The following is an 18,529-nucleotide window of genomic DNA, read 5'->3' on the forward strand; positions in this document are numbered from 1 at the left end:
AAGAGTCGCCCCAACTGAATCCAATCTTCTGAACAACTTATCTATCTGCTAATTATTATATACGCTTAGAAAAGTTCTATCCAATTAATAAAGTCTGGTGCGCAAAACGAGCTTGGATTTACACATTTGTTTTTCTTAGCGAAGATTCCATTACCATGCACGCCACCCTGCAATCAGATTGTGCGATTATTGAGCTTTAAAAAAAATATCATCTCAAAATCATAAAAAGAATTAAAGAGTGATGCATGCCCAATGCATACCACTAAAATATCGCCAATTTGAAAAGATTGAAGCGTGAATGTTCAACCAGCCGTGTGGGTCTGAAATTCTCCATCCCAAAACTTAGTATTCTCATCATTTATAAAGACACTGAACATAAAATAAGGATTATATAGAGGTGGACTTCAACTAAACACGGAGAATTGTCTCCAAAAGGACTTTCTTAAAATCTTCAAATGGCCATTTTTAATTTGATTTGTCTTCACTAACACGGAGTATCGTTGGATTAAAAAAGTAGTGGATTGATAGAAATCTATGGTATCCAATGGAATTGTCCTATAAGAATAATAGGCATGCTTGTAGGCCCGCACTTTCCAACAAAAATGGAGTTCTAATAGTTTGGACGATTGCATCCAACTTATTTGTAAACAGATTTAAAGATTTTATGTAAATAGTTTAATGTATTGTTTGGAAGATTCAAATTCATAATTTATAAATTATAATGTAATTGTTGCAATTTAATTGGTTAAGTAATAATAATGATAATATATTTATTGATTCTATTATTTATAAACTTTGAATTTTAAAGATGTGAGAAAATTATGGTCAATTTTTGAAGAATCTTAGGATCACTTATATGTAATAGTTTTTCTAATTGGTAACTTTTAATTTGCATTGACACTTCACTTCATAAAATTTCAGCTCAATTTAATCTAAGCAAATCATTCGCCTAAAAACTTCAATAATCTTCAATGATATTTTTTCTTTAATTGATACACGATTGTCTAGTGTTTCATAATTCAAAATTAGACATTGAATTGATAACATATATATTTTTGGAAAGAACATGTCAAATGCTATAACTTACAAATAAAAAAGGGTCAAAATAATGAAATATTTATAACCATTCTTAATAGAATACACACAGGATCCCAAAATAGCATCCTTGAATAATAATTATCTACATCATCCACCTATAGACCCATCATTCTCATTTCTATTTTATAAGAGAAAAGATGAAAATGAACACAATGAAAAGATATTATATGATCTTCATGGGAAACTAATCATAATCAATACAATTGATGAACATGACAACTTAGGCACTATAGAGCATTTGAACATAGATAATGCATTCCTACTCGATGAAACAATGCTCAAAGTTGACATTGCAATGGAGATCTATGGATTAAACTCTAATATTCAAGATGGCTTGGTCAATGGATCAGATCGTAGATTCAAAGCACACATGTAAAATAGTAACATGAGCACTTTATAGATTACATCAATGATCAAAATATTGAGAAATTACATGTTGCAAAAATTGGAAATTTAAACCAAACATACATTGACAATGGATGGGTTCCAATACTCTGAGGCTCAAGACCAACTAAAAGGGTCTCGATGAAAGGAAATATGACTATTAGAAAGCAATTTCCAATACAATTGGCATGTGTTTGAACAATACACATCACAAGACCTCACAATGCATGGAGTTGCATTTGACACATTAGGAGTCTTCCAACATGGACTAACATACACAACACTCTCTTACATAGAAAATGTTGAACCATTAATCTTGTTGAGTCTACTAATAGAAAGTAATTTTAGATTCAAACTAGAAATTAGGGAAGAGATGATACAAATTCAGAAAAATATTTCTTTTAGTTTACAAAATGATATTTCTCAAAAAAAAATTTAAAAAAAAAAAAAAAATGTATTACCATATCTAGTTTGAACACTCATTATTTGCAATCTTACAACAAGACATTACATGATGAAGACTTAATGTTATGAGATATCATTTGGCTACAAGAAACACTATGAAACATCAATTATAGATAAAGCACCACCAAACTAGAACTATTTCATAGCAAACTATGCCCATGGTATTATGACCTATACTATAAAACTCACTCAAATATCACATCAAAGAACCCTAATGCATAAAAAAATTGATGCATTTTTTCTAACATTAATTTTTAGCAATAAAACAATTTGCATTTATAATATCTATGCAAGACTATTTGCAATGATTATAAATATCATACACATTGTTGATGAGACAATGCCATTTTGGCTTCATTAAACTCTTGTTTACATAGTAGGTTACTTTAATATTGACATATTGCACTCCAAAAAAAATGCTTAAAGACATGATGCAAAAGCATAACTTGCACTTATTTCTTAAAAAACCCAACCCTTTATCAAAGTCTATTATTGGTCATTTATGGATGAATATCAGAAAAATACAAACATAATTCCTAGATCAGAATCATATCGAAGTAATCATGTCATAGTTTCTACTCATATAGATAATACTTTCCAATAATGGTATCACTCTTTGAAAAGGTGATTACCTAGATGACATTGATTTAAACAATTCTAGTATTGTGAAATTATTTTAGTATGCATCCATATTAATCTTATGCAATCTATTGTTATACCAAAATTCATTAATCAATTAATATGCAATAAAAGAGGTAAAAAGTTTGTTTCTTTATACATATATTAATATCATGGATCACAATCAAAGTGCATCCTCTGATTTAGTTTCTTTAGAAGTGCTACCTCAAAGATGCCAAAGGTAAGACATTTACACAAAGTAGTAAAACCTCCCCTGACACAACTCTTGTAGTTAACAATAATTAAAATTTTACTGCTAAGGTATACCTAATACTGATCATGTATACAACTTCAAAATTTGTTTCCTTACATGTTATAGACATTACCAAAGAATTTAATTGAAAGAGACACCATATTACAAACTAAGCACATTAATTGGCCAAAAGAAATTCAAGTATGTTTATAATACTATTATCTATCTTTGTTCTTGCAATCTTATAATGTTTAAACCATCAAGTGTGCATGATTACTATAATAGTTGTTTTATGAAACAAATTTAATACTTATAAACTAGATTACAAATATTTTCATACTTTTAGAAAGAAATATATTTTATGCTACCATTTTGTAGATCACCAAAAAATGTTAACATCAATACGTAACACCTAAGTATAAATTCAATTCTTTGAATTGAAGAAGAGCGTAATGAAAAATATTATGATGCATCAATAATGTTACATACATTGAAAGAGAATGCAGATTTTGAACACTTAACTGAATCTTTGTTTCGCTATTACACCCTGTAAAACAAATTACCAAGAGTTGAATCAAAAAACACATTATCCCATAAATAAAATTATATAAGTCAACCAGAAAAATAAAGGTATTATTTCAATAGCTAATATATGCCAACATAATTTCTATTAGAAATGCTTTAGAATAACTAAGAAGGGGGGTGAATTAGTTATTCAAGGTCCAACTGTCCTAATAAAACTTTTCTACCAAGGAAAGTGAGCACATTAAACTATTCATCCATCCAAGCTTAAACTTTCCTACTTAGCAAGTTACTGTAAAATCAGCATGCAAGAAGAACACATGAAGAATCAACATATAACATAGTGATTTATGTGGAAACCCAATTTGGGAAAAACCACCAGTAACATGCTACTCAATTCTCATTGTTCTAAAGTGATGCCCTATGAAAGGCATGCCCTTTTAAAGGCTACAACACACTATTAAATGTGACTTGGTTAAAAGATTTAACCACCCTGTTAGAAGTGTGCCAGGTTAGAGGACTTTCGAACATTCACTTGAAATGCCACCCTGTTAAAATATTTACAAATGGTTGTTAAACCAACCTAAGTCCATAGGATTTTACCCTAATTGATACAATTGTTGGAGAATAACAACAAGGGCTTTTGACCTAATACAACTCACAAACTTAACTTGCAGATTTTAGATCTCAGTTCAACTCATAACATTACTTGGCTTTCAATCTATGCAGCTCAAACAACTTGTTCTCCTTTAAAACTTTGTCTCCTTGAGTCTTCATGCTTGATGTACTAGTGCTATCTCCTATATGGCCACTTATCGAAGCAAAGTCTTCGTGCTCTGTTCTTCCTTCTCAATGCCTTCTTCTTAACACCCTTCAACAACTTTGCAACTTGGTACCCCAACAACTCTTGCTTCTTGGCCTGTGACTCCTTAAATAGAAGTCTGGAATACTTTTCCCTCTCGAATCTTCCTACTTTTAATTTCATTTCGAATGGATTAGGTAAGATTCAATGAATCTACCCCTTATCTTGTTCCTTCTAGAAACATCATGAAGAATCCTCCTAAATTTTCTCAAAAATGGTTTACCTAAAATTATATGCCACCAGCTCATCATCCTTATCCTCCATCTAGTTCACAAAATTCAAGGTAACAAGTTTGTTGACTCAAATCTGGAGAATCTTTGACTTTTTAAATAATGTAGCAGCTCGGCGCTATTGAAATTCTGGTGCTCAACACATACTGTGTCACTCGGCACCAACTACATTTTACTGATGCTCGAGACCTACTATGGATTCACTCAGCATCCACTAAGTTTTTCTGATGCTTGACACCTGAACTTGCTCAGCTCCTTTTGTTTTACTCAACGCACACTAGATTTTGCATTTTCTCAACACTAACTAAAAATCTACTCGACATGAACTAACTTGCTGGGCATCTACTAATGAACTTAGTCAAGCTTTGTAGACAACCTTGTTAAAACTTATACTTCCAAACTTTCTAAGTGTGGGCAACCTCTGTATCTTCAAGTATATTATCGACACATCGTTTTATCATTGTCTTAATTGATCCTTATACTTCATTACAAAATCATAACTCAACCTTTTCCTTAGATACTTTTGTTACATCTTGTTGATTAAATCCTCTTCATTAATCAATTAAGTGATAGTACTTGGATCTTATAAGCAATTGTCATTCGAGCAAATAGCAGGTTTGACATTAGTGACAAAACAATGATTGAAAACATTATTTATCAACAATCTCCCTCTTTGCAAACAATCTTCTTTCTTCAACAATGATCTTTTCAATTAGATTTCCAACATTTTCTTCACCTATCTCTTACTCTAGGTTATATCACATTTAGCATTTATAGTTTTTTATTGAAAAAAACTACAAAATAAAGTGTTAATTTTTAATTGCTAAGTTGACATTAGTAAATCCATGCCTTGGTAACATTTTTGATATTTTCACACAATGTGCATGGTCTTTATTTGAAGGAGATGTACTTGTTGTATATGGCACTGACTCTACAAAACATAAGAATATATAAAATAAAACTGAATTTTTTCTTGTTGAACTCATTCATAGGAATGGATAGATGAGAATAACAATTAACATAAGAAATAATTTAATAAATTTGTATAGTTGTGGTGTATGTTAGTTGACTTTAACATCCACATAACCAATTTGATCATAAAAAAATAAAACACAATATCAAATAGGTGATGTAGACTATTTCTTGTCCTCACTTCTCAAACCATCATTGGAATAGTATCATTTATGCAAAAAATAGAGATTAATCCAAGACATGAAGATCTCCCAAATTGTAGAAGAAGACTACATTTTTTCAACTAGATCTTTGGGATCAATTTGTAGAAGTTACCACATGAATAGATTTAATGTAGAAGTGCGCATAAAAGATGAAAACCTCCAATAGGAAATGGTGACTATATATTTCTAAGTATTGACTAGTTTTCTCTATTTACTTCACGAATTATCATGATCTAGAATTATATTTGAAATTTTCATTTTTATAGGTCATAATTCTCAATACCAATACATAATTATGTGCAAAACTCCAAAAAAAAATCCACAAGAGACATGCCATTATTGTTTTTGAAGAATGTTGTCTAGAATGGAATGAAAGGTATAGCTTCTATCTTCCCTACCACTTGTTGGTTCTCTAACTTTTTGTTGAATTCCTATGAGCCTTTTTTGCTTGATCCTAGAAATTTCAACACAATCTCAACCAACTTCGAATATTGAAACCTAATAATTCAATCTCCACACTTAAGGATTTGTAGACCTAGGGGGTTTACCTTTATCTTTACCCTATTGGGTAGGTTAAGGTTGGCTTTTTACAAACTTTATAATTGATACTCTTGAGTTGAAAAGTTTGTTGTCAAGGATAGATCAAACATGTGAATGCTTTGAATATAAATAAAATAGTGAAAATTGACTTATCTAATACATGTGGATAGAACTTCACCAATCTACAATTATATATATCAACTTAAAATAATTATGCAAAGATCAATCCTTAATCTAATTGGATAGAATAGAGTAAACCCCCACATAATATTATCATCAAAAATTTGGAGACAATGTGTACCCTATTGTTGAGTGGTCATTTTGCATGATGCTAACGACAAAAAGTCTCTCAAGTCTCGCTCTTGAAAAGTTGATCAATGAACAACTCTAAGGTTTTGGATGGTTGTTTTCGAACCTACTAGGTAACTTAATTAAAGATAAATGTGAATGTTCACAAGGAGACCTTTGTGTTGGTGTAAATAAGTATTTACTTATTACACTTACTTAAGTTTACTTAGGTTCATGCATTATTTAATTATTTTGCATTATTTTATTTGTGAGACACTTAGGAGTTTGTGCACTCTTGTGAGTTGTCTTGATGACATCATAGGGGTCCACACCTCTTTTAAGCACATGTTGTCTACAACACAGGAATCTTCTACACACATATGACACTTTGTCATTCTTATCCATTCATCTAGAATGATGGATAAGGTGCTTAGTTGTCTTATCTTCTAGTTGTTTCTAGAGACATTCTAGGTGCTTCCTAAGAGGCTTTTATATACAGGCACTCCTAGTGTGTTGAACATCACATTCTGAACAGAGCAATGTATTTGGACATACTCTGATTGATTGATCATAGCCATTTTTGGTCTACAATTGTGCTTGTGTTTGAGTTCTTAGTTCTTGAGTGAATTTTTGCCTTAGGCAAATTCTTACACTTTGCTAGTATCTATCAATTCTACACAACTTTGCTGAATTCTAACCACAAAATCAATATGTTTTTGTATTTTCTATTTTGTGATGAATGCAGTTTATTATCAATGCAATTATATGAATTCCTATTTTAACCAAGTGTTTGAAAAAAAAAAAAAAAAAGACATAGAAACAAGAGATTTATAGAAAATTACTAAAGGGGAAATTTCTAATGGACATAAGACAAAGTAACAACATCTCTATGAATTAGATGACCAAAAGGATCTAGTAGGAAACCAATGAAATTTAGAGCAACTCTTCCTCAACTCCATTGATGTGATCATCAATGATAATTTTAATAAAAACCAAAATTTGTTTCACATTTCATCAAATTGTGAGGTGATGGAAAGTGTGCTCACACAAGAAAAAACACTATATAAGAACAACATTGATCCTTTCTCTAATTCGTCACAACAACATAATTTGTTAATAAAAGGAAAATGCCAAAATTTAAAGATCACACAAATATAACAATAAAACAAAATGATTACCTCCATTATCATTCATGAAAATGAATTCATAAAAAATAACACACTCTAGCAAGATTACTATATTCAGAATGAGAGGACGAATAGTATTTATTATTGCACAAAAATATCGGCCTTTAATACATATTGAATCCATGTATTTAAAAGAAATCATCTCCTCCTTTTGTGTTAGGAGTGAGCTCATCTAATGCAAACTCATGCTAAGAAAATAATTAAATAAAAGTTGACTCCCTAAATGGTGCTAAGTAGGTTTCCACCCTTGTTTTTATCTATTAATAGGTGCATGAGCCTTTACACTACTTAAAAATAATGAAAGAAGAAGAAGATAAGATAAGAAAAGTCATGAGATGATTTGAAAGTCATTGAGACTTCTAAAAATTTAAGCTTGGCCTTCTCTAGGTATTATGCAACTTGAGATACCATCAAAACATGTTTCCAATGCATTGAATGCTCAAACATAGAAATTTACAATCAAATGTCAGCAAACTAATTCATCTTCAAAAAAAATTGCCACACTTCTTGATTTGGCGCACCTTCTAAAAAGTGCATCTTTTGAAAAGCACACCTTGTAAAAAGTGCACATTTTGAAAAGCCCACCTTGTGAAAAGTGTACCTTCTAAAAAATGCACTTCTAGGTGACAAGAACAAAATTGAAAAAAATATTCTTACTCCACAATTTTCGAAAGTTAGAATTTTTCCTAACTCTACAATTTTCCAAGGGTGAAATTTTTTCTAACTTCACAATTTTTCAAGGGTGAGAATTTTTCTAAAATTTCTAGGTCTTGTTGACCTTTAGCAAAAATGATGTGTAGATGTTCCCTTTTGAACTTTAGGATGGAAAAGGTGATTTTTTAAGGAGCTAACAAGTCTAAAGATTCATAATTTTTCCTCACTTCCCTATGGAAATCATGAAGTTTGACTTCTTGGAAATTCTTTGGAACTTGATAGTCATGAGTGTGATCTTAGCTGTTACAAAATACAAGGAAGCCATGGTAATCTCAAGGACCTCAAGGGCCTCTAAGTGTTTTAGACATGTGCACATACACACCTTTGGAGAAAATTTCTTGACCAAATCTTCAACTTACACACTTGCACACCTTCAAGAAAGTGTGCAAGGTGTTCAAATCAGTCAAAAAATCAAAGTTCTTAGTTTTGAAAATGATTTATGGGTTCTTCTCAAATCAGATCTAGGACCACTATTGTGTACTTATTTTGGTATTTTTGATTATTTAAGTCCTTTTTCACACCTTAGACACCTATGCACTTATGCATCTTTAAAAAGTTGTAAAATTGGGTAACTTTACATGCGTTAGGATTTTTAGGACCCTAGACATCTTCCAAACTTTAGAAATCGATACTTGTCTACCTTCGTTCATGCACATCTTCATACATGTGCACATTTTTACCTATGCACCTTTTGGAGTCCTCTAACTTATGCATATTCAAAGGGTAAAAGTACAAAGTTATGTCACCTTTCAAGCTAACTTATTAGAATGACTAAATTTGAGTATTTCTATCTAAAAATCAATTTTGTTCAAACATATGATCTAGATAAATTTATTTTAGCTAATCTATATATGATCTCACACTTTTCCAATTGGAAATGTTTATCAAATGTATTTTTTATAGTAGTTTATATCAATTTATTGAAGAAATAAAATTAGTTTTGAAAGGTGGTGTTTCAATAACTCTTTATATATTTTAGGATTTTTTTTAATAAAAAATAAACACTGGGTAAAAGCACAAACATGTGTCACCCTTTTTACAAAGGAAAAGGCTAACATCAAAAAAAGTGTTAAACTTCAACAATGTAAAAGTCATATTTTTGTTTAAAATTTTAATTTGGTGTAAATTAATGAAATTTGTATAAAAGGATCATTTTTATGTTTGTTTTTTTTTTTAAATTTTAAAAAAAAAAATAGTATGTTTTTTATAATTTTCAATGACTTTTTTGACAGTGTTAAAAATCAAGCAAATTAGGGGTTATAGTTCCCACCACATAAAAAATTGCAAATAAATGTATTTTCATCTAAATTTGAATTATGTTGTTGATGACATGTGTAGCTAGAACTCTCAAAAAGAAATTTTCAAAAATATTGTATATGTTATTTGTTATAGCTATTTAAAGTTGAACATTTCATAATTTAATAGTTTTTCATTCCCACCATCTTTTCCCTAGTAAATCTATGTTAACAATTACAAATGTTATATATTATTGAAGAGGACTCTTTGCTCTAGAACAATTAACCATTTTAAAAAAAAATTGTTATCATCAAGTAATTTTTACATTTTTCTGAATGTACATCATCTTCAATGTTGAAGTACCTACTTGCATTATTTTGTAATTATTGTAATCGATATTGGGTCACCTATAAAAAAAATTATATTGGCATAATTCTAACTACAAGCTCTATCTAGTGGTTTTTTTCTTTTTTTGAAACTGTAATTCTAATGATGAAAGTGGCCTCTAAAGTGTTAATTTCTTTAGAATTGCAAAAACAATGAAAGAAAGTACCACATAGGATGACACCTAGACAATTCTGGTTAGATCCGATACGGCCATACTGGATCCGACTGTATTACATCGACACAAAAACCCATGTGGGCAAGGTCGCCCATATGACTTGGTTGGTAAATAATTAAAATAAAAAATTTTGATTATTATTTTAAAAAAATCTCTAAAATAAATATAATTAAATTAATCAAATAATAATATATCTATTTTTTTACTATGATTTCTAATGTAAGTATTTCATGTGTTATTTTAAATATATTTGATAAAAATAAATCAAGATTAAAAATATACAAAATAAAGAAAGATTTAATTAATATAATCATTTATATTTTTTAATTAAGAGATATATTTTTAAATCTTTATTAATTTTGAATACTAAATTTAATTTTTATTACAACAAGGCCCCTTGTATTGTTTTATTTTTAATTAATTCAATAAAATAGGGTCTCAAATGTATTGTTTAATTTTTTTATTGATTCAATAAAATAGATTCTTTTATTTTAAAGGTAAAGTTTTATTTTTAAATTGTTAAATTTAATTTAATAAATTTTAAACAATAAAATAGGTTTTCTATTTGAAATGTAATGTTTTATTTTATTAATTGTTATATTCAATTCAATAAAACATGTTTTTTATTTATTTTAAAGGTAAAGCTTTATTTTTAAATTGTTATGTTTAATTGAATAAAGTTTAAACAATAAAAAAGTTTTTCTATTTGAAATGTAATGTTTCAATCTTTTAAATTGTTATATTTAATTCAATAAAATATGGTTTTTTTAATATTATGAAAATAATATTAAATTTATTAAATAGTTAAATTATTTAATTCTTTTAATATATTTAATAAATTGTTTAATCTAAATTTAGCAACATGGTTGAATGCAACTACTTGTCTTAAGATTTTGTACTATTACAGATAGTCAAATATAATATAATAACCTTCTAATGTTGACGTTTTTTTTTTTTAAATTGTCTATGATCTACCAATATTTATGTAATTGTATTTGGAAGTCTTTTCTATGCAAGTGATATCAAGCTCTCTATTTAGGTTTTTGTGCAAAGGAGAATAAAACAAAAAGAGCAAAAAGATATGATCGAGTTAGAGATGACCAAAAAAAAGGATTCACAAAATGTAATATAGAGCTAGCAATTGAAGATCCATTGAGTGAAGTTGAAGAAGATCATGTTGAAGTTCCTTGAAGTAGTAAGACATTTAGAAAATATGGTTTAGGGTTGAAAATTTTGATGGAGATGGACAAAGACTCTCTTTTAAGATAAATTGAATCATCCTAACACATGATGCCTAAAAGTACAATTAAGCTACATTTGAAAATATGTGGGAGAAATTTTTTGAAAATAAATATTTGATTGGTAAAGCACAATTATTTGTCAAATTATTTAGGAAAAGAGAAATGAGTCTTGTCCTAGAGTTGTTAGGTGTAAACAATAAGAAAAACTCTGGAGATAATATGAAGGCAACAATAGTTCAAAATTTGAGAGATGCATTTAATGTTATTAATAACAGAAGTCAAGTAGCTAATTTAAGTGTTGCATGGAGAGCATTGATGACTATGATTACAAAAAAGAACTTGTCACAAAAAGACCAAGTTCGAGCAATTTTTGAAATGCTCAATTTATCTAGAAGAACTGTTCAAAGATACATAAAAATGAGAAATTTGCTTGATGAAAACATTGAAAATAATTGGGTTAATATTTGTCAACTTCCTTGAAAGGATAGAATTTCTAAAGATATTAGAAGACAAGTTGTTGAATATTGGACTAGCTAGTCACATGTTTCTTCCAATAGAAGAGACATTATATAGATCAAAGATGAAGAGACATGTATAAAAATAGCACATCCAAAACAATTTGTAGACACAACACAAAGTGAATTATTTGAAGCTTTCAAAAAATAATTTTCAAATGTGAAAATTTTCCAAAGAATGTTTGAGAAGTTGTGCCCATGTTTTGTTTGCATAAATAAGGTACATGAAAGTTTTTGTTGTCAAAATCATGTTGAGTTTCATCTTTATTTGCAATCTTTTAGAAAAGCTATGGCGACACTTAAGCCAGATGTGATAATTCCTAGAAGTACAACACAATTTGTTAAGTCTTTATTATGTGATAATGTTGAAGAGTTAGATGAATTCAATGTAGAATGCAAAAAAAATGCATGCACAAATTGTGGAAAGTTGTAAAAATTTCCATATGAAATGGACAGTATTGATGTTTCAACACCAGTTGTGTGAAATAGATTTGAGTATGAGATCTATCAAACAAGTAATGGAGAAGAATTTTTAAAAAATGCTTTGAAGGAGAGCAATTTACCATATCATGAGTTTATGGATAAATTCAGAACTATGATTTGTCCACACATCTAGCATTGTCATGGTACAAGATGGCAAGCCAAACAATTTCAAGATTCAAAAAATTGTTTTCCACAAGGATGTATTCTATCAATTGTAGACTTGTTTGAAAACTATACTTTTTTCCTCAATCTGAAATTCAAGCTAAATATTATCACTCAGATCAAATTGTAATTTTTGTACAAGTTTCCTATAGACATGCATAATTTGAGGTGGATCGGGTAGAAAGTGTCAATCCAAATGAACACATTATCATCAAGGAGGTCTATTTTTATCTTAGTGATGATATGGTTCATGATAGGAGCTATGTCACTCATTGTTTTGGAATTTTCTTTGATGATATCACAAATCATGGGATAAATGCTTCAGAACATTAGATTTGGTCTGATGGTTGTGTTGGTAAGTGTATTTGAATGTTAAACTTTAAAATTTCATCCACATATTTAATTAACAAAACAATTAATTATATATAGATTTGATTAATTGTAAATTTATTTTAATTTATTTTCTAGGGCAATTTAAGTTTGCAAAAGCATTCAATTGTCTTGCAACACAACATGGGAGATGAAATTTTAAGTTTCTTTGGAGCTTCTTTGAAAGTGGTCATGGAAAAGGAGAGCATGATGGAGCAAGAGCCTGTGTAAAGTGTGCACTTCACCAACATGAATATTCAAGTATAATTTTTCGTTATGTACTAATCAAATTTGACATATATGACCATCTGCTAGATAATTCTTTTATATTTTATTAAAATTGGTGCAAAGATAGACAAAGAAAATCAAGTTGTTGAATGGTGCAAATCTCATTTTTCTCCTTGTGATAAAACATATAATAAATGTTTTTTTGGCAAGTGAAAGGTAAGATTTCCATTTTTCTTTGACATGATTACTTTAATATTTTGATTGTTGACATAGATACTTGCCAATTTAATGTGTTACAAATATTGATCAATCAAATCCTTACAATTGTCAACCCATTGTTGGAATTAGAAGATTGCACCAACTAATGACTACCAGACAACACAAAACTCCAGTAATTCAAGTAAGAAAAAATCATGTTTTTGTGATGTCTACATTCAAAACAATGCAATGGGTCAATGCGAGAATATTGTGATTGGTTATGTCTCTGAATGGACATGGACAAACATAATTAGAAGTACCCCTTATGAAGACGATGAAAATAACATAGAGATTCATAATCCTATGTATTCAGCTGATTATGAAAGTGTTTTTGATTTAGTTGTTCGAGGTGAGTTTTTACAAACATGTTTCATTTTAATATTAATTAGTCTTCATATATATATATATTTATTTATAGTTTCCATTATTTTTCTACATTTGTAGGTGACATCTTTACTATCAATGTGGGTCTTTAAAATGCGGAAGGTGTGGATTATTATTTACTTAGATGGACAAAAGAAAAAATCAAGTTGACTAAACCATGTATAGATGATGATAACCAGTCTTATCCAACTGGTTTAGTCGTTATAGAAGGTATAGATTACCCTCTTCTGAGATGTATACAACTAATTATACAGTGATAGATTGATTGTTTAAATAATTATTTTTAAAAAATTATTATTAGTACTAAATGACTTGTATAAATCTTATTTTGTAGGCACCTATTATCAGCAAACAAAAATTGACGATAATGGTGTTCAATTTATTGAATACATGCTTGGCCAAAAAGTTGTGCATTGTAGCCACTTGGTTTTAGCCACAAAGATTCAGTTTGACATTATGCCAAAAAAGGACATAGCAAACCAAAGTGGAGGTTAGATATCGAGGACCATGAAAAGTTGTTGGACATTATTAAAGATAAATAGGATCTCGACCATATGTATCAACAACTTCCTGAATGATCTAGATAGGTTTAATTAAACCTCCAGTAATTTAAAATATATATCTACATTAATTGTTTTTCAATACTTATACATGTTTAAAGACCTATGCATAGATTATTGATGTGTTTATGGTTAACATGTTGATGACTTATACGTGTTGAATTTATGATTGGTATCTAGAGATTATTTATGCACGATGTTTATGATTTGACATAGATCTATGTATTTTCCAACATATCCATGATGTATGTGTTTATGTCTGATATATGGATTGTTTATGCTTTTATGTTTGACATGTAGATAAATGGTTATGACTTGATTAAATATTCTAATTATATGATTTGAATTTTTATACATGTAATGCAAAAGATCAAATAATGTAACTAATTCCATATATTTATATTTTTCAAAGATCTAATTGAAAAACAATTAATGTAACTAGTCACATATATCTATTTGAAATCATACACACAGGTTTAAAATTATTAAAATAAATGGTGATCTAGTTTTGATATCTAATTAATGGACCATAAGTTATTGAACTAATATAGAACTATCAAAGTCATAAGGAATCTTACCAATGTCATGAAATTTTAACAAAATATAACTAATTTTCCAAATAATCAAGACCTAATGTCATAACTAATCTAACTAATTTATAATTGTAGACCAAATATAATCTAACCAATCTAGAACTAATAGGTCATCATAAGTAACCTAACTAATGTCATAAAAAATCTAGCTAACATGTAACTAATTTTTTATAAGTAATCTAACTAATGTCTTAAAATCAACATGGTCACATAACTAATGAAAAAGTCATATATTGTAGATAGTAGTTTTCCACAATCCATTAGAATTCTTAGTTGTGTTTTCTAGGTAAATTGTGTTACAATTTTTGCATCAATGTTTTGGATCACTCTCTATGATCCATCATCAAGATTGTGTTACTTTTTTCCTCTAGCTCTCTCATCCTAATGATGGATCACAGAGTGTGATCCGAAAGTTGATGCAAAAATTGTAACATAATCTACCCAGAAAACAAAGCTAAGAAAATTATATATGTCAACTATAAATGTAAATGTTCACATAACTCATGAAAATATAAAATATGCCAACTATAAATGTAAATGGTCACATAGTTGTAAATGTAAAATGGACAACTATCAAATATGCATGCTATAAATGTAATATGTCCCATAGCTATAAATATAGAAATGATATCATCATAAATCAATATCAAACATCATGTATATGACATATATGAATATCAAACATGATCATGTCATGCTCCATGATGTGATTGACTAAGACGAGATTGTGAGTCCTGTGTCCAATATAAGAACAAATGTATCATGAACATGTGTACGAATTCAATTTAAATAATAACATAACTACAATTAAATTTACATGCAACTCAAGATGACTAGGCTCGACAGTTGTCTATCCATCTCCACCCTCACAAGCTGCAGATGTAGTTTGTATGTAATAGAATAAAAAATATGTCATAAGTTATACTTCACTAAAGTTTTAAATGATAGATCTATAGGTCCAATTAAATAGACATGTTTGTAAAGTTTTACCTGTGTCTCCTATTGCACAGGATGCATAGCTATTTGCAAGTCCCCATATGCCATCATCATCACAAATATATGCCTACCTATCTCAGTCAAGTCTGTATCACTAAAGGTTACATCTTCAATGTCAAGTGAAGGATCTGTGAGCATATCTGTAAACAATGAACATCATTATGGGTGAAAACCTGCCTTGGTAGGGGGTGTTGCATCCTCCTCAACTACAGTCTGTGGTGTAGCTATAGTTGCAACATATGTTTCCTCCTACCCCTAATCACCCTATGCCTCTAACATACCTCTGATGACACTAGGCACATATGATGTTACCACACTAATTTTTTGTCTGGTCAACAATTGTATAGCTTGATAGGCCTAAAGAAGATCACTAGATAAATGTGTACCCATAGCCCTCAAGCGGTCCACTAAAGACTCCATGAAGACATCTACTAGAGATGGGATGTCAACCTCATGATACATACCATCACTTGAAGATGATGTAGCAATGTGACCACCTGTAGAAGTAGATCATGACCGTATCATGTATCTGTGCACTCAGTAAAAAGACATCTAATGCACCTAGGTAGAAATAGTGGCAATACTCTCGTACACATCTCTGCATGCATCATCTACCACTCTATCTCCAGTTGCAACTAACTCCAAATATTTTGGTATCACCAAAATGTTTGGACCAATCAATGCCCATTTATTAACAGGCACAGAAGCATCTGGGTGTCTAAATTTATCTGAGAACTTGCACTTACCCTACCTAGCATGCCCAAGGATATCAGTGTAATTAATCTCTCGATGAAGATCTAATTTTGCAAACAATTATTTGCAGAAATATAAAGGGAACTCATCCTTTTGGGGCCACATGTGATGTGTGGCCAACCAATGAGGATACATGAAATGTGCCACCAATGGATTAGTACAACTCATAGCATGGTACCCTTTGACCTTTTTCAAAGGTTGATAATGTGGGAACATGTTCTTAACACTCTCCACTGAGACCATCTCATCTATCTCCCTCCATTGCAAGCCACCACCTATAGAATAGGATAGAGCACTATAAAAAGTGTCCAAACTAACACTATCATAAGGGTTAAAACCCTTGACAGTGTGCATCATGCTAATAAACTCATCTCTAATCACAATCACCTTAACCCTATGTTGTAGGGTAGGTGAAGCCTATAGAATCTGATCAATTGTATCAAGTGTGCTCTATAAGCACTGAATACTATCACTGAATAATGTCCCCCTATCCTAGGTACTAGTAGTTGATCTATGGGATGAACCACTACTATGACAACCATGTACACTAACCTCTCTAGAATTAGTACCCCCTGATGCCATAATGATAAAATATATAAATAAACAAAACTAGATAGATGAGAATAGAGATCTGTACGTGCATACATATACATATATACATAGATTATTATTTAAACTAATTGAATCAAAACACACTAAATGAATCTTTCTAAACAAATCTATTGTGCAACATATAAAGAAATGTTAACTACATTACATTTTTTTTAAGAAGTTAGTGAGATATGAAGTTAGGGTTTACAAAGATGTGGTTCAGGAGTTAGTGAGTGGTTTAGGGTTTAGGGTTGAGAGAGGGTATAATAATAATAATAATAATTTAAATTCTTTAAAACAATCTACATTAAAAAAACACATTAAAAACTATATTTCTACATAAGAAAACATAAAATAAAACATGTTTAACATATTATACACATTAAAAACCATATTCCTACCTAAGAAAATGTAAAAAAAAACATAAAACATATTAAAAAATGAGGGGGAATTACTGACATGTTTGATCTGACCAAATATCTCTTGTAGCTCTCCCGCTCCACAGTTCCTAAAAGTTCAATCGATGAAAATGACATGCAAATTTGTCTTTACGAGAGTTATATATGAGTTATAATTTTTGGATTTGATTGTGTGTAGTTTTTACCATCAATATTTCAGATCATACTACATGATCCATCATCAGGATGCCAGAGAACATGAAGAACAAAAAATGAAATGAGAGTTATATACTCTATGGGTTTCCAGTTGGACCTATTCCAGCCTGACATAGTCCAGCCGGATCTGTGTTGAGTTGTACATGCCACTTGGTGCATAGTTGGTGCCACATGTTTTTAGTTGGATTCAGTCCCCCTAGATTCCATTTGATTGGATCAAGTCTGACTAGAACGTCAAAGTTAGCCCCAAAGGTGACACAAATCTATACTTTCACCCACTGTTTCATAGATCTTAGATTCAAGAATATTCTCCTACAGAATATATAGTGTTTGAATTAGATATAGTATATTGTAAAAAAAAATTCTACAAGCATGTATTTTAACACTAAAAAATATGTCAGTTTTGAGAAAGAAAAAAATATTAAATGATATAAAATTAAAATAAAATTATATAAGAGTCCTCTTCTAAAATGTATAATTTTTCTCCTTGTTATAATAGATTTGTTTTGAAAAATGTGGTGGGAGACGAAAACTATTGATTTCGGATGAGTTGAAACTTGAATCATTATAAAAGAGAAAATACAGTTCTAAAGCTAATTTTTATTGTTGATTGTTCTAGTTGTATATGTTTTCTATAACATAGTTTGA

This window comes from Cupressus sempervirens, chromosome 2 (assembly GCF_028749045.1).
Source record: "Cupressus sempervirens isolate cs-2001-9-10 chromosome 2, ASM2874904v1, whole genome shotgun sequence".
In the NCBI taxonomy this organism is placed as follows: Eukaryota; Viridiplantae; Streptophyta; class Pinopsida; order Cupressales; family Cupressaceae; genus Cupressus; species Cupressus sempervirens.